The following is a 20879-nucleotide window of genomic DNA, read 5'->3' on the forward strand; positions in this document are numbered from 1 at the left end:
AAAAAAGAATCAAGTTTGCATTTCCGACTTGGTCAGAAAAAAAAAAGTTCGCATGAAGTTATTACCATAATGTTTGTTGGGAATTGTTTAGTAGGCTCCACAGACAATGGGTCTGAGCCAGACAATAGAGTTATTTAAAGCCATCATCTAATGCCAGATGATATTTTTCACTATTAAGCTTTGCCTTAAAATTATATTCAGTGTATTTGAAATCAGATTACATGAAGGGAAATCATGATAAAATCCTGCTGAATCCACTTCAGGGAAAGATGTTTGTTGAGGTAAAATAGTCTTTGCTTCTGAAATTCTGGTGAGTTCCAACCTCAGAAGCCCTCAAAACACCTGGCCAATGACGTTGAGAGTGTGGGTGCCTGTCACAGGGCAAAACTGTGTAGAAATATGTGATTGATTATGTCTAATAATGACTAAAGAGTCAAGACAAGCTATCCAAGTTTAATCTCTTTTAAGAGGGGACTCTGAAAACGTGAGGAAGGTTCCTGAGACAGGTCCATATATAAATTGAGACTTAAACCAAATCAGAATGATAAAGCAAGCCTGAAGAATTGGATTTGTCAGGCTTGCGACTAGTAGAGTGGGGAGTTAATAATAGTCTTTAAGGAAGAAGGGTTCTTACAAGAGAAAGATGAGTAGCTTTTCTTTTCCATCTTCACAAAGTACAGAATGAGAGTTGCGACTTAACAAATGTTTATTGAACATCTCCATGTAGAACAAGAGGCTGGGAGCACAAGAGCTAAGATTAGAATTTAAGAATCATCGAGAGTGAAGATTTTAATTCCTTGAGAGGCTATGAATTTTTGTTTTGAAAAGTCTATTAATAAAATCTATTTTTTCTTTCATAATTCCATCCATGGGCAAAAGTGTCAATATAATTTAGATATCAATGGCTTTCTTAAAGCTCCTTCCAGTTCCCAGTTTTCAGCAGTCTGAAGCACATAGCTTGAGCTCTTTAAGAACCCAGTCAACATCTAAACTAATTATGATGATAACCATTGGCAAGGTAAGTTTGATAGCTGTAAAGTGGTAATGTCAGTAGGAGAGCACATGTGTTCATAGTAGGAAAACATCATGCAATATAAATTCTTACATACATTCAAATATTTAGATTATCCAAGTGCATAGTTATAAACCTGAATGGAAGTAAGTGAATTTGTTTGTGTGGACAGATATAATTTAGGATTGTACCATCATTTGCTTCTCCTTCAAAACTTCCACTCGGAAAAGCATATTTGTCTTTGAAATTTAACATATATTGTTAATTTAATTATAAATGACTGTCTAATCTTTGAACGATTGCCGTTGACATCTAGACATATTTAAGAGGATGAGTAGATATTCAGTTTACTAAGCTGAAATGATTATTATTTTCAACTAAAATTAATGGCCATAAAAATTATAGTATATTTACTATTTTCCCAACTGAAACCAGTCAGATTCTAAGTTATATATTAACTATATTAACTTATCAAATTTCAGATGCAATCCTATTATAATGGAAAAAAGGACTTACTGAGTATTAGAGACTGTCTGGCCCTTTAGTCTGCAAAGAAATGTCTGAAGTCTTTTCTTTGTTTAAGTTTAATATTCATAAAATTTTAAAAATGTATTTGTAATATGGTTTTCTTCATTCACTGAACACCTACTATGGGTCAGGCATTGTTTAAAGTCCTGGGGAAATACAGCGAACAATACAACGGAAAACTCCTTCTGAAAAGTAGGTTCATTTGAGCTTAAAACAACTATTGAAAAAAGTAGGCAAATATCAATTCTAGCATGCCAGATTGCTATCACAGTCGTTTACTGCGTTTTTTTAGTGAAGTGTGGGATTTTCTTATGCTCTAGAAGAATGGTCTCTGTTCATTGTTCTTGCTCTACCGTTTCTTCAGCTTATTGGGAGAATGGTGCTGCAGGGATGCAGGCAGGTGTAGGATGCTTGTTTCAGTTAGGTGCTCATGGTCCACGTTTGCTTTATCAAAGAGATGATTCTGCTTCTCAGCCTTCCCAGCACTGGAGGCTGCACTGGCCTACTAGGTGAGAAGCACAAGTGTTCAAGCTCAGCACTTACAGAGTATATTAAAATAATCACTAAGAAGGGACACTCAGACCCAGGGCAGAGAAAGGGCAGCTGATCCAAACTACACGTGTAGGTTTTTGGTGATGAGTCAAGCCACTGATGGTTTCTCATGGGGTTGAATGTGTCACTAGTCTCTTGGTCAATTTTCTATGTTTTTTTTCTGTGATAATCTCATAGAAAGACCAGTTCCAAGAATAATGATGACTGATAATGCCCTTACATTTAGAAATGATACTGTAATTTTCATCACATGTAAATGATCTGAGTCTTGCAATTTACATAATCAACTCTCTTCATTTAATTTTCAAATTTCATCTTCATGTCAGCATTTTGATCATGTCCCATAAATATACCTTTTCCTTGTAGTTTAAAATGAATATTATTCCAACTTGTAAGACTATTCAATTGTGCCAGATTTGCAAATATGTTTATAAGGATGAGTATTAATTTTTACAAATTTACTTAATTTAAATTTTTAACCTCTAAAAATTAACTGATATTCCTTTGTGGATAGGAATATTGGTGCCAATATTTGTTGAAATGAACTTAGAATAGAAAATACCTCAGAGAGAAAGAGAGAGAACACATTTGACTATAAAATATCAAGATTTCATATTATTTCCATGAAAATTCTTCTAAAGATACAATAACTTGAATTTAAAAAATTACAGAAAATAACCTTTCTTACCAGGAAAATAAAAATATTGAGAAAAGACACGGTTGTAGAGCCAAAGTGTAATTTGAAAATTAAGCTGTGCTTACCTCCTAGACTGCACAATGAGTCCTGGCCTATGTGCTGTGCACATCCAGTCTTCCCCTCTTTCATAGGCTTGGTGGCATTTTGGAAGGTGATAATATATGTTGAATTAATAACAGAAAGATGTTGGCCAATTACTACTAGATGTAACGCCTAACCTGCAGTGAGGTTGATATTCCAAGTACTAGTTCACAGGTATCAGTTACAATAGCTTGTTGGTTTAGGGATAGGCCTGGGTGTTCACATTCCCATCTCACTCTTGGGAATTGGTCAGGCTGAACCTTTGAAGCACTTGTCCAAGTTATCTCAGTCTCTAAGCTCATATGTACATCACTTCTGTTGTTTTCGGAAGGCATTCTGTACTTGCAGTTATCTACATCTCTGGCTCTTACAGTCCTTCTGACTCTTCTTCCCTAAGCCTCTGGGGTAGTTGTTTGATAAAGATATCTCATTTAAGGCTGGGCCTTCCAAAGACTTTCCCTCTATGAACATTGTACAGTTGTGGGTGTCTGTGTTAATCGCTATCTGTTGCAAGCAAGAAGCTTCTCTGATAAATGATGAGTAATTGATTGTTCTATGGGTATATCATTGGGAGTCAATGTCATTAGGAGTCATTTTATTGCTATTTTTCTTTAGCAGAATAATAGTAGTGCCTACTACTACTGACTAGTGCCTACTAGTCAGATTCCTAGCTACTTTAGCAGTGCCACATATGGGTTTCATCTCATGGAATAGACCTTAAATCCAGTCAGAAAGGGATTGGTTACTGCTGTAAGATTTTGCTACTATTTTACCAGTGTGTCTTGCAGGCAGGTGTCTATTTCAGGTCTCAGGGCTTACAGCTGTGAGATATTAATGATTTCTTTTATCCTCTGGTAGCATGCAAAATACCCCTTTTTTGTCTCATTGCTTTTTGTTGTTTTGATTGTGATTTTTTGCATGAATGCTTTTGTTTGGGGGTTGGGATCATCAAGTTAGGGAGGGAGGAGGATCTGGGAAGAATTGGGGAAGGGAAAACTACATCATCAAAATATATTATATGAAAAAATAGAATACAAAAGGAGGATGAGTCTCCTTAAGTCCCACACTTCCAAATCTGCTAAAGTAATAACAATGGTAATAAAGTATGAAGACAGCTTTATATTTACATGCTTACCTTTTTAATTCATTAATTTAACATTAAATGTTTGGGAAATTGAAATGTCATCTATAATAAAGGGGTCACACTGTATCAACACAGAAAAGAAATGAGGAAAAGTGTTCAATCACTGAAACACACAGATAACTGTGATTCACACCATTTGCTACAATATCACTTCCACTGTATTGTATTTCATGATTTTTTTTTTTATTTTTTTTTCTTTATTTTTTTTCTCATGGTTTATTTTTTTTTATATTTAAAAATTTCCATCTCCTTCCCTCCTCCTCCCCCCTCCCTCCCCTCCTTCTCCCCCTTCCCTCCCCTCACCTCCACCCATACCTCCCCTCCCTCCCTCTCAAGGCCAAGGAGCCATCAGGGTTCCCCACTCTATGCTAAGACCAAGGTCCTCCCAACTCCCCCCAGGTCCAGGAAGGTGATCGACCAAGCTGAGAAGGCTCCCACAGAGCCTGTCCATGAAGAACAATCAGAGCCCAGAGCCATTGTCCTTTGCTTCTCAGTCAGCCCCCGCTGTTGGCCACACTCAGAGAGACGGGTTTGGTCGCATGATCCATCAGTCCCATTCCAACTGGAGTTGGTGATCTCCCATTAGTTCTGTCCCACCGTCTCCATGAGTGAACGCACCCCTCTCGTTCCTGACTTTCTCCCTCATGTTCTCGCTCCTTCTGCTCCTCATCGGGACCTTGGGAGCTCAGTCCAGTGCTCCAATGTGGGACTCAGTCACCTTCCCCATCTGTCGCCAGCTGGAGGTTCCCTCACGGTCCTGACTTTCTTTCTCATGTTCTCTCTCCTTCTGCTCCTCATCAGGACCTTGGGAGCTCAGTCCGGTGCTCCAAGGTGGGGCTCTGTCATTTTCTTCATGATTAAGACATAAATATTTTTTTCTTGATTATCTCCTATGTTTCACAACAGGCTCATATATACAAATGCTCAAATAGTACATCCTTGGGTTTCAAACATTTTCTAGAATTTCAGTGGCCAACTATGAGTTGTTGTAATTCCTGTTTTTCTATACATATTTTAAAATAAAAAATAGTTCTTAATGCCTCATTTCTGTGTCCTAAATCAGCATTTTAATGCTATAAATTTTCTTCTAAAGTGCACTTTGGCTCCCTCTAATATATCTCAATTTTAATGCTATTTTAAGTCCTCAATATCCTTTACAAATAAAGTTTGAAGAGCCCTGGAAATGTTATTGTAAATAAGTCGAGGGAAAATGACTAGAGAGATGTTTCTAACATGAATGATAGAAAAAATACCACAAAGAATATAAAATATTGCCAATAAACAAAAAAGATCCTCAGCTTCATCACAGGGGGTTAGAAGGAGTTGTTTAAATATAAATTATGTAGTAATGCACATTAAAAGGGAAAAAAGAGAATTTACCTCACATTAGAACAGTCACTATCACATGGATATGTTAGAGCACTATCTGTAATAACAAAATGCTACAGAAAATTGCATTTCTATTATTAATAAGGTTCTTTGATGTATTAGGGAATTTTAAGCATTGTCTCAATTTTAAAAGTACATTTATGGATCTTATATTCATGTTAACTGAAAAATGTTACTGAAATTTTTTGAGTGATAGATTTCATTGAAAGGCAGCTATGCACTGGACTTCCATGATATATAAATAATTTTTATCTATCTATCTATCTATCTATCTATCTATCTATCTATCTATCTATCATATAACTATCATCTACCTACCTATCATCTATCTGTCTGTCTATCTATTTACGTCTAACACCTGTCTACCTATCTATTTATTCATCCTTCCGTCTGTCCATCCATCCATCCATCCATCCATCTATATCTCTGTTTATATGCACATGTTTGTGAGTTCTCTCTCTCTCTCTCTCTCTCTCTCTCTCTCTCTCTCTCTCTCCCTCTGTGTGTGTGTGTGTTTGCATGTACATATTTTTGATAGCACAATGAGGACAAATTGCGGGAGACTTTTCTCTGGTTCACTCCTTCTACCGTTTTTTTCTTGGAAATTGAACTGAGGTTGTCAAGCTTGGCAGCAATCACCTTAACCCACCGGAGCCATTTCAGCTGTCCTTCCCTGTAAAACTACACCAGCTCCATTCCAAGTTCTACTCACTACAGTGTTACAGGAACATGGCTGAAAATTTAAAATCATACACACACAGAGACAGAGACAGGCATACAGATGGGGCCACAGGGACAACCTTGAGACAAGAATGCCAAGAATGCCCATTTTACTGTGCTCAGGGGCAGCTTATAGAGGGCTCCTGCCACACCCCAGCTATCAAGGGATCTTTCAGCTGCAGCCCCACCAGCTTTCCATCAGGGTCTGGTGCTCAGAGCAGCTGTAGGACACTCAGAGCAGAGGAAAACAAGTTGCTTGCAAGAAATTCAGGGTCTGGTGGTCCGCAGTCCCCAACACTTCCGAATATATTTAAGACTGTACTGTGATAAAAGGGTGTTTTATGAGGTATTGATTACCAAAGCTATCAAAAAATGATGGAAGAAAGAACTTGATAGATTTTGATTTGATAGACAAATACAGACAAAGTTGTATTTCACTACTTTGACCAAAAAGGAATAAGTTTGGATTTCTAGGCTACTTAGAAATCTGTTGTCCCAAAAATGAATTTCTGAGCCTCTGTTAAAAGCACCAACTTAAACATCCTGTGGTGGCTTTGGTCCTGCCATTTGATGTCACCGTGGAGACTACAATGTTGCTTTGAGCAGCTACACCACTGCCATTAGTTTCCTTTTTTTTTTTTTTTTTTTTTTTTTAAACTCACACAAATTTTTCCAATCTGAGATTTCATTGAATGGACACAACATCCTGTAATGTTGAACAAGATTAGTGTTGTGACAGGACATTTCAAAAAAAACTTCAGTTTCCCAGAGCATCGTTAATGAAACAGTTCCAAACAAACAAACAAACAAACAAACAAAACCAATGCATTGGTTACTTGGTTACTTGCTTTCCTTTGTCTTACAATGCTTACAATGCTAGTAAGTCCAAGCCCCAATTTATGGCCATTGCCTCCAGACTCATGATTTTCAGAAGACTATAGCTATCTCTGCTATTTCTGAAATGATCTAGTCTAAGAAAAATTCACAATTCAAATACTTCCTAGACTAGATAATGGAGTATATGGATTACTAAGTTTAATTATAACATTTATTAAACAAATCAAAATTCTGTCTCTTCTCTATTTTGTCTGAACAAAAGAAAATGTAATTTATGTTTATTAGGATAAAAAAGGAAGTAGATTTTTTTCAATTCTTCTGAGATGAAAGATCTTGTTTATTCTATAAAATAGGGTAGTATACATTAATAGCTAAGTTATTTGATAATGCTTCAGAAACCTTTGTGTCTATGCTTCTGTCATTAAAATAAAATTATGAATATTTTGAATTTTATTTCAATTTTTACATCTGTTTGCATACTGCTATATATGCTAGTGTTTATGCCTAATTAACATTTTCAAAACGTTGTTGCATTGAATTGTTTTGCTCTGTACTATACAGAGTTAATGGAAAATGTATTTATCCCTCCCATATTGACATATTTAGTGCTGATACTTACAATTTCAGAATTGATAATTAGTTACTATTCTGGGAAATATGAATTATTTAATCAGTTCCAAACTTTTGAAGTAACTGTCTGATATTTAGGAAAGAGAAACAAAAATTATAATAAGAGTTTAGACTATAATATATTGCTGCAGGGGCAGTTATTTAGGGAAAACACAGCTGACATTTTCTGATTTATGCACACAATCAGAGCTGGAGTCCAAGGGCTGTGACATAATTATCTTCATGCTAACAATTTTTGTAAATCTCTTGACAGAATTTTAGCTAATTTTAAAATGCCTTCTGAAGATTAGCACTTAAAATTGTTGGGGAAAATGGCACAATTTATTAGCAAGGGTATAATTGTAAACCTTCTAAATACTCATTGTGAATATCGTTTAGACAGTAACTCCTGCTTCGGCAGCTGGTATATAAGACACCAGTTTATGGAATCTTGAAACTACAGAGAGTGGAATCTAATTAAAGAGGATTACATGCCAAAGAAAAATTATTAAAAACAGACTAATAGACAATTTTTATAGATTCAGAAACCCCTGCCAAATTCTCTTTTTGATATGAACTCATGTAGCTGTCAAGTAAAAGCCTTTATTCCTCCCAAACCAAAAGAATATTAGAAGACTTTCTCTTTCATGACTTAAAAATGACTGCTTTTCTGAATTTTAACTTAACACAAGGACTTCAATGGTTCTATTAATCTTTTCCCCACATACTTAAAATGCATGTGCCTTTATAGATAATGATGAGGCTTTCTATTTTAGGGCTTTTTTGGATGATTATCTATTTAATACCAAGAATTCCATAACTGTTAATAGGAAAATGTTACTTTTTTAATAAACAAAAATCAGCTATCAATTTAGTTACTGCTGATAAAGACTTATGTTTAGTTAGATTGCATGCTTGTTTGTCATGTACATTTAAAATTCATGGTACATTAAAGCTTTTAAACTTTCCAACTGAACTTACTAAATTACTCCTTTCTCTTTGAATTTAGTCTCTTTGGTGTGTGATCCATAGGGATTTTTTCCAAACAGCAGACCAAGATAGCTTTGAATGATAGACATCCATCATTAGTTTTTTATATAAAAATGAAAGAAATGGTGCTTTTCAGTGCTAAAGAAGTCATTATGTTCATGGCTGTGAGTTTGCCTGGTGTCTAGCTTTGCGTCTTAACTGCTGTGTGTGGTGTTGCATAGGATTACATAGCTGTACAAGCCAGTGTAGTTCTATAGATTTGGGCTAATTTAAAGAGACATTAAAAATTAATTGCTGAATACCAAAGCTAATGTTTCCATGTCATTAATAAATGCATGAACACACACTTTGGATTCAGTAAATGAGACATTTGTTTAACATTCTTAAGTGAATAGCAGTACTAAAAACAAATACCATGTATGAAAACATTAACCTCATAAAATTACCTGTGAGATGAAGAAAAGCCCTCAGAGTGGTAACAAAGGGCTTGTTTGTCTTTGTCCTATCTCGTCCCTGATTCTAGAGCTTTGTATTTCTGTATAGACACCACATATTCAAATGAGAATTGTCGACTTTCTCCCTTCAAAATCTTACAAGAACAGGGGCCTGCTTTAAGTTTAAAGCATCAAGATGACTTCACACATCTTCCCTTTAGGTTGAAATTCTAAGTGTGATAATGTGTCTATAGTTTTTTTTATGTGATAATATTTAATGTAATGGTAGTATTCTCTGTAAATTAGAAACTATCAATATTTTTATTCCTGATTTATTTATTTACTTATTTTAAAAACAATCTTATTTTATTTAACCAATCCCAGTTCCCTTTCCCTTCTGTCCTCCCATCCCCCCTCTTCTCCCCACCCCCTCTACTACTCAGAGAGGGTGGGTTTTTTTTTTTTTTTTTTTTTTTTTTTTTAACTTTCAGAAGACATAGCTCAATGGAAGTGGATTAAATCCTTGGTGGTCATTTTCACGTGGCTTACTCAAAGATGATATCATTCATACATGATAAAATGTCAGCAAGTATATGAAACACTAAAGGTAGTAAATGTATTAATACTAACAAAGCTGATTTACTTACTTGATATGGTGGGAGTTACATGCTTACAACCTCAGTACTGGGGAGAAAATGTCAATGACTCAAGGCCATCCTTGACTCCACAATGAGTTTTTGGCCTGCCTGACTTTGTAAAACCTGTTTGAAAAGAGCCGATTTTGTTTTTAAACAAATAAATTAATTTATTCTTTATATTCTTGGTGTAAAGAAAATAATTATATCTTGGTTAAAAACACAGTCTTAGGGAAATAAATTCATAACTGTACAGTAGACTTGTTCTTTGGGCATACCTCAAATACTTAGAATTAGGTTTTTCTTTTCTTTCAATTGAGCTGGTCCCTTTTTTATATTTATTATTGAAAATTTCTTTTCAATATACTTTTTATTTTTTGTACCAACCCCAGTTCCCACTCGCTCCCATCCTCCCATCCCCCACCTTTCCCGGCCCCATTCACTTAAACTCCTTACCAGAGGGTCTGCTAGAGCTGTGTGAACTATTCATTTTCCTAATGCAGTTCAGGGCTATTGATGTCTGAAATTGCAATGTCGGGCCTTTACACAGCTATGTTTAGAGACAGCATCCACTCCTTTGGCATCACAGTGTCTTTGTCTTTCTGTCCAGCTATAAGCACATCTTACATCATGAGATGCTGGCCTGTAAGCTTCCACGATAAGTATGAACACAAACATTTATACATGCACATACTATGAAGGAGAGACTCATCTCATTCTTTTAAAAACATATGGAATATTAACGGCAAGAGATATAGCTAAGTTGGCAGAATGCTTCCTCTTACAGGAAGCTCTGAGTTGAATCTACAGCATCTCCTCAAAAGGGCACTTGGGTGTACATCTGTAATCCTAGCACTTGTGAGCCGAAGCAAGATCAGAGATTCAGAATCTTTTTCAGCTACAATGATTTTAAGGCCAGCATGGGCTACATCAAACCCTGCTCCAAATATATATATATATATATATATATATATATATATATATATCATATATTGATATATTATATATCATGTATATAGCTTATATTATCTTCCAGTGCTTTTTTACTCAGTACATATGTCCACAAACATGATTCACTTAACCCTGACAATGACAGTTTCAGTGTAAACATTGCCGCTTGATCACCTTCCTCATTTTATGAGGGACTATGTACCCATGGAGGGGTCATTCATCTTCATGAGAATTCAGAAGTAGTTTAGCTGTGAATTGGAACTCAGAAACAGATCCCCCATCTGTGGAAGCTCAGATCTTTCCTATTCTACGATGTTATTGCATTTCCCTGTGACTCACAAGGTTCTCCGAGAGAGGGCCTGCTTGTAAGCTGGCCACCATTAGTGAAATGATATTAGCTAAATATGATTACATCTTAATGTCCCCTGAAAGGTATTAAACTAGCTAGTTAAGACACAGTGAAGGGAAAAGCAATTATCTATTGAAATATGAATCTCTTGATGAGAGCTGGAAATCATATCTTTCTATCAGATGCTTGTGTGAAATTTAAAGAAATCCAAATTGAATAATTATTTCTTAGAGTGTGGTGTAGAGTTTCAGGGAGGCTACCTTCAAGGCCTTCAGTTGAGGGGAACTATTAGAATGGAACATTCTTTAGGATGAGCACTTTCACATAACCAACTCATTCTAGAGAGGAACATCATCCTTGCAAGTTCTGATCCCACCGCAATTGTATCTACTTGTATTTTTTTTCCATCGATTTCCCTCAATAAGACAATCCATTATAGTCCCTGCCTTAAAATACCTTACTATTGCAATGGGAAAGCTTGAAGGGAGTCATCTGACTTAAGCTGCCTTCATATTTTACACTGAAGAACCTGACATTGCCTCTACAGGATCGTCTGCATAACTCGTGATGGTTTCCTTAAGGTTCCTTTAGTACATAGTGTGTTGCGGGCCTCCAGCTTCCTGCAGTAGCTGGAACTTTCAGGATGTATTCCTATTCTTGGCAACTGATTCTTCTTCTTCCACTGGATGTGGAGGTCCGTACTTCGCACCATTTGTCTTAATCAAACTGAATTGGTTTACTTCAGTGAATGCCTCAGTAAAAACGCTGAACTAACACATGATTGATTGGTGAATCCTGCGAATCATTTCTGGCCTAAGAGCCAAGGTGCCCTTCTGCTGTTTTCTCTCTTCCCCTTCCTCTCATTTCTTCTACTCTATTTCTTTTATTGTTTTCTCTTCTTATTCTCTCTTTACTCCTTCCCCTTAGCTTTTCCTCCTTTCTCCCCTTTCTTCCCCCACTTTCACTTTAATTTCTCTCTTGGTTTATATAGCATGGAGTCTCACTCTATAGCCCAGTTTGACCTAGAACTTGTTATGTAAGGCATTCTGGTGGAACTTGCTGTGTAGGTGGCCTGGAACTCATGATCCTCCTGCCTTAGCTTCTCTATTTGGGGATTATAAAAGTAAGCATCCCTCCTGACTCACCATATATTGCGTGTCCAATAATAATGAAGGGAACCTGGGAAACTAATTTCAGCAATTAGTCTAGGATTGTCTCCAGTAGGCAACGGTGTTGGTCTTTCGACTAGAGCCAGGTTTCCCTTAGTTTATTTCCATCTTTGATCTTGATGTGAAAAACTGTTAATCAGTGCAACGGCACATGATTAATTTACCTGTTGTCTCTTTTCTCTCTAATATGGGAACAGGTCACAATCTTTCATATTTATGTTTATTGCTCTCTACCTGGTACATTTGTTGATAGTAGATTTTCTTTCCTTTTAGTCATCTGGGACCTGAGTTCTTCTGGCTATGCCATTAACTGCCTTTGGCCTTTTATTGATTAAAATTACTTTCTCAATTTATTAAATTTAGATTAGTCAGTATATAAATTTTAGCTCTGTCTTTTTTGATATTTTGATTATCCAATAAAACATACAGACCCATGAAAATTAAGTCTTAATAAAAATAGGGGCTGATCTATTTGGAGCTTACCAAGGCCAGCTGGACTGGGATTGAAAAAGCATGGGATAAAACCAGACTCCCTGAACATGGCAGGCAATGAGGGCTGCTGAGAAGCCAAGGACAATGGCACTGGATTTGGATCCTACTACGCATACTGGCTTTGAGGGGGCCTAGCCTGTTTGGATGTTCACCTTCCCGGACCTGGATGGAGGGGGGAGGAACTTGGACTTCCCAAGTAAGGGCAGGGAACCCTTACTGCTCTTTGGTCAGGAGAGGAAGGGGGAGTGGAGGGGGGAGGGAGGTAAATGGGAGGTGGGGAGGAGGTGGAAATTTTTAATAAAAATAAAATATTAGCAGTCTTCTTGTTGTTGTTGTTGTTTTTAAATATGAGCACCTAGCTGTCCTTGCTTTACTTCACCCTAACTCCATCCAGAATGTGAATGAATGAGTAGTCAAGTAGACATGTTTGACTTGATTTTATTTTTTGGCACAGATCAGACAAGGGTAACTTATTTAGTGATCCTATTTAAATTTCTAGTGCTAGGACATTGTGACTATCATTTTCTCTAGTGTCAATATTGGTATTCTACATATTAGTTTTATTATATTTTATTTAGTCCTTAACACAGATGAATTATAAAACATCATAAAATCTACCACACTTGAAACTCTAGACCTTCCTTCAACCCGTGGGGATTCGTTTGGCAAGAAGCCACAGAAACAGGGTTTTGATGCTTAGTTTCCTGTTTCTCCTTTAATTGCTGCCAAAATCTGAACACTTGGGAATTTAATTGCTCATTATCTTTGTCACGGTGGTGTCACAGACCCAAATAAAGACTGTTGCGTGCAAAATATTTGTGGATATTAATTTGGCCTAAACAAGTGTATGTTGAATTCCTTGTTTCTCCACACTGTTAGGTATATAGCACACACAGACAGAAGTGCCCCTGCTTGACATTCCTAGCAAACTATTATTTGTTCTTCCAAAATCAGCATTTTGGTATTTTCCAGAGGTTCCAGGAACTTTTTTACTCTGCATAGTCAGCTGCCTATAATCTGTCTTGTGCTTGATTGACATTGCTTTCTGAAATTACCCTGCATTAACCTAACAGACAGTTTCTTTAAAGATATTTGCCATTTACAAATAAGCTTTTAATTTTTCTTTGCTCTATACCCATGTGAGCAGAGCCGAGGAAGGAGTTTGGGAGGAGGCTATTGGCCCAATTTTTATGTAGTAATTAATCCTCGATGTCAGGGAGAGGATAATGATGAAGAGTGGGACAGGGAACCTATGTGCCTCTGACCAATTGGAATTTCGATGCTTAAATTTATGCATAAGATAAGCAGATGAAGGTGTTGGTTGCTTGAACTGTGTGTTACATATGGTGAGAGCCTAATACTGTTAGAAATAGAATTCAAGCCCTGTTGACTTTGACTCTCTTTTATATTCATGGAACATAATAATCTTGGATTTGTTTTTTATTTCTGGATATGGAAATATTTTGGCTAAGGTACATTATTGAAATACCTATAGTCTTACTTATTTTCTCTGTATTTTGTTGAGCGTAATAAATCTCAGTCATGCTTAGAAGTAGGAAACATGGAACATTCTTTTTCTGTGAGTCAACCTAATACTAAGTCAGGCTCCCGTTTGATCTCATGATAGAAAACACAGTTCTGAACCCTCTCCAGATGAAGTCCATACTAGAACTTGAAGACTGTCTTCATTAAAATGCTGAATTGTCTTCAGACTCTCAAATGATCTCTTTCAGCTAACAGAAGGATGACTTAATGGTTTCTTGAGCCCTAGAGTATTTAAGAGAGATCACTTCCAGATCTTCTGTTTCTCTGTCCTTTTTTTTTTTTAAATCTTTGTATCCAAGAAATATTTTCATCTCTTGTCTCAGTAGGAAAAATAAGCAGTCAAGAAATCTGTGTATTCAGAATGAATCTGAAAATAATTACAATTCCATGATTTTGTATCTTTTTTTATAAGCTGTATCTCCTTATTTCTTGCATTTCAAAAAAACCATAAATTATGAGAAGTAATGAAAATTAAGCACTAATTTTTGCTTATTTCATATTATTATACAGCATTCCCCAAGACTCTTCAAACATGGTTACTAAATGACACAGGCTGGATGTGGTCCTCTTACTGTTTCTGGAGTCCAAGCCAGTGCGTATAATGTAATGACAGACAGCTTTCATTCTTTGCTCTTCTTTATGGAATTTTGTTTCTGGCGTTATTGCTCAGGTGTAGGGAATAACATTAAATGGCTAAACTACAATCTTCAAAATCATCTCTTAATTACAGTACTGCAATTACCATGCCTTGCCAAAGCTATTAAAAATTAAACCACATGTTTCCTGCAGCACTGCCAGTTTTAAAGACAATAGGTAAATGGAAGATGATTGTTTTAAAATAAAGAACTTCAGGTATGGCACTGTGTAATTTTGCTAATTCCCATTGGAAAATGCAATGTCTCCAAGGCTTTCTTACCAAAAAAAAAAATAATTATCAACTGAACAAAAGCACCGTGAGACACAGAGATTGATTTTTGCTAAATTACAGACAAATAAATGTCACCAGGAGATATATGTGCATGAAAATTTTTGAAGAAAATATTCATGCCAATTAAACAGAAGTATTTGTTTCCATGTATGGTTGAGAAGCTGTCTCTGAGAAGGCATTTATTTAATAAGAGAAGGTTTCATAGCAAGAGTCAGTCATTTAAAGTTTGAAAAGAAAATAAGACCTCAGACTTAGCAGTGATTCACCTAAATAGTTAGCTGTAGTAATCTAATTCCAAAGAAAGGAATGCTAAAAATAACATGACCAAAGAGGACATTAACAGTGCTTTCCATTAATTTTTGAATTAGGCAACAAAAATATAGATTTAGAATTAGACACCCTGAATTTTCAATCTTGATGTCACCTCTGATGATAGTGGTCACACACTTTGAATGGATTTTAGATGAAAGTAGTAATTTAAGTTAAATAGCAAATTTGTTTGAATGAATAATCACAGTGACCCTTCTTTATTTCTTTCTTAAGACTTTTTAATCCTTTAATTCATTCACGCACATCAATTCCTTCCCTGTTTTTATAGAGATATTAGAACAAAAGCAAAAAAATTAGAAATTAGCCAAATAAATAACACACCTAAATGCAGTGGGATACTATGAACATTTAAGGAGAATTCTAGTTATCAACATAATTATTTATGGTGCTTCCTTCACATTTTTCTGAGTTCTCGGGAAGCATAACCAGTGATACACTCTACACAGTCTCTCTAGCTCTCTTTGTTTTCATCCTAAGGAAAGGGCAGCAATACTTTGTAACCGCACTAGATACAGCCGTGGTGAACAACAGTGGTGTGAGCAATGGAGAAAGCTGAGATGGTTGCTGTCTAGTTTTATGTCAACTTGACACACAAACTAGATTTATCTGAAAGGAGGGAACCTCCATTGAGATAATGCCTCTATAATATTCTGGTATAGAGCATCTTTTAAATTAGTGATTGAAGGAGTAGCCAAGCCCATTGTGGGTGGAGCCATTCCTGGGGTGGTTGTCCTGAGTTCTATAAGAAAGCAGTCTGAGCAAGCAATGGGGAACAAGCTTGTCACCTGCACCCCATCCATGGCCTCTGCTTGAGCTCTTACCTCCAGGTTCCTGCCCTGCTTTGGTTCCTGCCCTCACTGCTTTTGATGATCAACTGTTAAGCAGAACTGTGACCGAAATAAACCGTTGCCTTCCCAAGTTGCTTTTGGTTGTGATGTTTTGTTATATCAGTGGTAACCCTGCTGAAGACACTTGTTTTCCATAATCATAATATTTAATCTTAAAATATCTCCCTAAAAACTGTTACATGTTTTCATAGAAGCAATGGCTTGATAAAAAAATCCATCTAAGTAACATTTGTGATAAGTTATTTTTAATTTCTCAGGTTTAAAGTTCTTTATCTAACTGTTTAATGTAGGAAATTTAGTCTCAACCAATGAATTCTCAGTCCCATGAAAATGACGCTTGAAACTCTGTAGAATCTGATTCTTCTAAAAACTGATTACTTTTTGTACAGCTTTTAGAAATGTCATTTTATGCTATAGTATAAATATATAATTACTTGAAATGTATATACATATATACATTTCATATATGTATATACATATGATATTATTTAATTCCCCCCTTTTTTAAATTATATCCAACCTTATGAATGTTGTCTTTGAGTATTCACCACTTCTGGGTGAGGGACAGCACTTCTCTAATCCCAGACCTTAGGAGGGAAGATGTAGTCGGATCAGAACTTCACAGTCATCCTTTATTGGGTAAGAGTTTTGACACCCACCTGGATTGTTGGAAACTGTCCCCAAACAAACCAACACAAAAGTCCAACAAAAGAACAAGAAAAGAACAAAAAACTACAGAACATTACATCTACAGGCAAAATATGTACAGTTAACTTACTACAGAGTCAACCATTTATTAGACTCAGACTCAGTCGCAGGAATGGATCCTTAGCTAACAGTTGCAATAAATAATAATACTTCCAAACAACAATCACATACTGTAATATTCATCTATACTTTCAGTATTTGGTAGACAGAGGTAGAAGAATCTCAAGTTTGGGACCTGTCTCAAAACCCCCTAAGCAACCACCCAAACAATAAAAAACAAAACCAAATTACAGTCCTGCTAAACTGTAGTAAATATTCGCTGTCAAATATTTTGAATCATTTAAATTCTTAAATCTTAAATCCATTTGGATTATGATTCTTAGTCAGAATTAAAACTCTTATGACTTTATTCATTTGTAGGAATGTCTTTTAAATTCAAGTTTATTTTTAGGTAATATCCTAAGCCACACAACATTGTGTGTATTAATGAAGTAACATGATGTTTTGGTATGTATATGTATTATATCATGCTTAAGTCAAAATAAGCAAATCTTTCTTTCAAGCTCCCTTGAAACCTTTTTGTTTTTATAATTTCCTATAGAAACTTAAGTGAATCTTTCAGGAGTTAATTGATCAGTGCATAGTCGATCCTACTAGCCCTCCTTGGGGCTTCAATGCTGTAGATCAGCTTACCTATTTTAAAAATAACAGTTTTACTAAGATAAGTCACACATACCACGTAGTTCACCTCTTGAAAGTGTAATTTCATAATTTGTAGTCTATTCACAAGTGGCTTCCTAATTACCACAAATTCCAGGACATTTCTTCTCATTTCCAAGAAATCAAATTCCCATTAGCAGCACCCAACCTCGTGATTTCTACAGCCCTTGGCAACCGCTAATCTGCTTTCTATTGATTTGCCCAGACTAGGTATTTTATAAATGGAATTATAAATTGCTATCATTTATATACAACTTCTTTTCCCACTTAGCATAATGTTTCATGGCTCATCCACAGTGGACAATGTGTGTGATTTCACTCTTTACAGACAACAATAGTCTGTGGTTAGGATTACCACACTGATAATCCATATGTCATTTTACTGACTGGGGTTGTTTCTGCTTGGTGTCGGTTATTGATAGTGCTGACGTAAGAATCTAATGTACATTGTATATGGCAACATGTTTTTTTCCACATAGACCTGCCTGTCTGGTTCAACTGCTAGCATTCTACGACAGCACCAAATGTTTGTGAGTGTGGCATAATCTCCACATTCACATGGCCAGCATGCGACAGAGTGAAAATGTAGCTCAATGATATTATTACCCTTCTCTCTGAGTTTAGTAATCCATGATTCCTCTGAAGAATAATTATGTGGACGCTTTTGCATTTTCTTTGCCCATTTTGTATTTTCTATGGAAAGCTATCTATTGAGAAATGTTTGCTCATTTAAAAATACAGGGAAAGCCGAAGTTGTTTTATTGAGTTCAATTTTTTATATATTCTAGAGACGACTCATTTATCAAATACCATTTCTTGGTTTTTTTTTCCTTTGGATCTACGAAAACTCTGGTTTTCATAGATTAATTCAAATAAGAAACAAATCCCTTTGAATGTTAGCTCTTGTCCAGGTCTGTGATAATTTTGAATTGGTTTTGAACTGAGTGTGAGTTATGAGTCTTACTTCATGCTCATGTGTTCCTTCTGCAAAATCCATCCTGAATTGGTTCACTTTTCAATATTGAATGGACCATAAGTGTTACTGTCAATTTGCACTCTCAATTCTGTTTTTTAATATGTGTGTTTGTAAGCTTATGCCACAATTACACAATCTGTATTCATGGTAAAAAGTTTTGGAATTGGAAGTCTAATTCTTGCTAACTGCATTCTGTTTCCCATGCATGTTTTTGATATCTAACCTCTGGCATCAGGTGAACTTTGGGAAGTGTTTCTCCAATTCTGAAAAAAAAAAAATCAAGTGGAATTTTGCTATTAATAGATGGGGTTATTGGCTCAATGCATAGAATAGTATCACCTTAGTGAAAGGAAGTCTTCCAGTTCATGGCACTGGGATATTTTCCCATCAGTTTTTTTAAATGTGATTCTTCATGGGTTTTAGTTATTTTTCAACTTATTCATAAACATTCCATTCTTTTTAATGTGCCTCCAAATGAAAGTATCAATTTTTAGATTATTCGTTACAGCCTGGCAAATCATTGAACTTGATACAAATGGGGTAAGTCATACATTAGATTGCATTTGCAACTTGACACTCCTGGAAGAGGGAATCAACTTACGTGAGAAATTGCCCTCATTGGCTTGACCTGTGGGCATGTCTATAGTGTATTTTCTTAATGGGTAATTGACATAATAGGCCTTCCTACTGTAGGTGGTACCATCCCTAAGCAACTGGGTTTGACTTGTATGAGGAATGAGGCAAATAGAGCCTGGGAGGTAAGCTTATAAGCAGCTTTCCACATGGCTTCTACTTCAGTTCCTTCCTGATGTTCCTGCCCTGATCTCCTGCCCTGACTTTTTTTTTGTTGTTGTTGATGGATTGCTACCTGAGACTTGTAGAGCAAAATATAAGAAGGCATCTGTGAGTGCATTCGGATCTGTAGTATTTGAGGTTGCTTCTACGTTACTTGATATAGTTGTTGTCATTCATTCTCAGTGCTACATAGCTCCCTAGGGTATGAAAGTATTACATCCATGTATTTTATCTTAATATGAAATATTTTTGCTTTTGCTTTTGGGAATATGCAACAATGTTTGAGTTAATATTTTCCCACAGGACTTTGGATGATTACATTATACTTTATTTTCGGGTGTAAAACAGCAAGGCCAGGGAAGCAAATGGGTGACTGTTGAAGCTACAGGCATCATCTTCCAAAGTGACTGTAACAGTTTACAGATCTATGATTAGTGAGGTGCTTTTTAAACTTGAACAACAACCCTGTATGGTCTACTTTTACATTTCACACATCTCCAAATACATAGTTGTGCTTAGTTATGGCTTCAATTTTCATTTTACTGTTGAATAATCACGTAAGACTTGACTTTTGTTAGACTATTTGACTTTTCTTCCTGAAAGATTATGTAGTTCTTTTGCCTCTTTTTATTTAGTGATTGTCCTATCTTAATATGTAGGAATAATTTATTTATTACAGTGTAAATATATAATTAAGATGTGTGGTACTAGCACAAGTATGGAAAGTTGATCAATCGATCAGAATACAATTGAAAAACAGATTCTGTAGGCACTGAAACTTAATTATGAGAAGATGACTCCAAATGACAGATGGTATTTAAGGAAAATAGTACTTCATTGATTATCTATATGATGTGATTTTCAGTATTAAAGCATATACATATCATTTCACAGGCGTGTTTCACTAAAAGATGAGGTACACAATAGCAAATCTTCCTGACTAATACTAAAGGAAGCTTTACTGACTTTGAAGAACATTTCCAGTAAATAGGCCATAAAAAACACCAACTGTATATTAGAAAAAAATAATATACTCAGCATCATTAAACCAATTTTTTTATTTGTGAGAAACAAATGTGAAAAAATACCAGTCAAGATCATAAAATGATTTCCAATGCATGTGCCCAACAAATGATTTTAGATGAGTTCAAAGAATTCAGAATTTAAGTTATTTTGGAAAATTTCAAGACTTCCATTTTAAAATAATTTGATTCTTCATTAAAATGATCTTTTCCTTAATTTGATCTAGTTAAACCGAAGAACTAACGGTGAGCATGATGAATTGGATACCAGTGGTTTGGAAATTAATTACCTCTTGTACAGTGGAAATCAATAATCTAACTTTCAGTCTTCTGAATTCCAGCATGTTTATTTATAACTTGGGAATAGAAATGATACATTAATAATTAAATTTTTTATTTAACTATTCTGTTTCTAAAA

At 35.6% G+C, this 20879-nt stretch overlaps 1 protein-coding gene across 1 annotated transcript in view; it reads left to right on the forward strand.

The window, feature by feature from the left end:
- Dpyd (dihydropyrimidine dehydrogenase) overlaps positions 1-20879 on the forward strand; it is a 780348-nt gene that overhangs the window by 78394 nt on the left and 681075 nt on the right. The gene's annotated exons all lie outside the window — the stretch shown is intronic.

Source organism: Arvicola amphibius, chromosome 14, assembly GCF_903992535.2.
Source record: "Arvicola amphibius chromosome 14, mArvAmp1.2, whole genome shotgun sequence".
NCBI lineage: Eukaryota > Metazoa > Chordata > Mammalia > Rodentia > Cricetidae > Arvicola > Arvicola amphibius.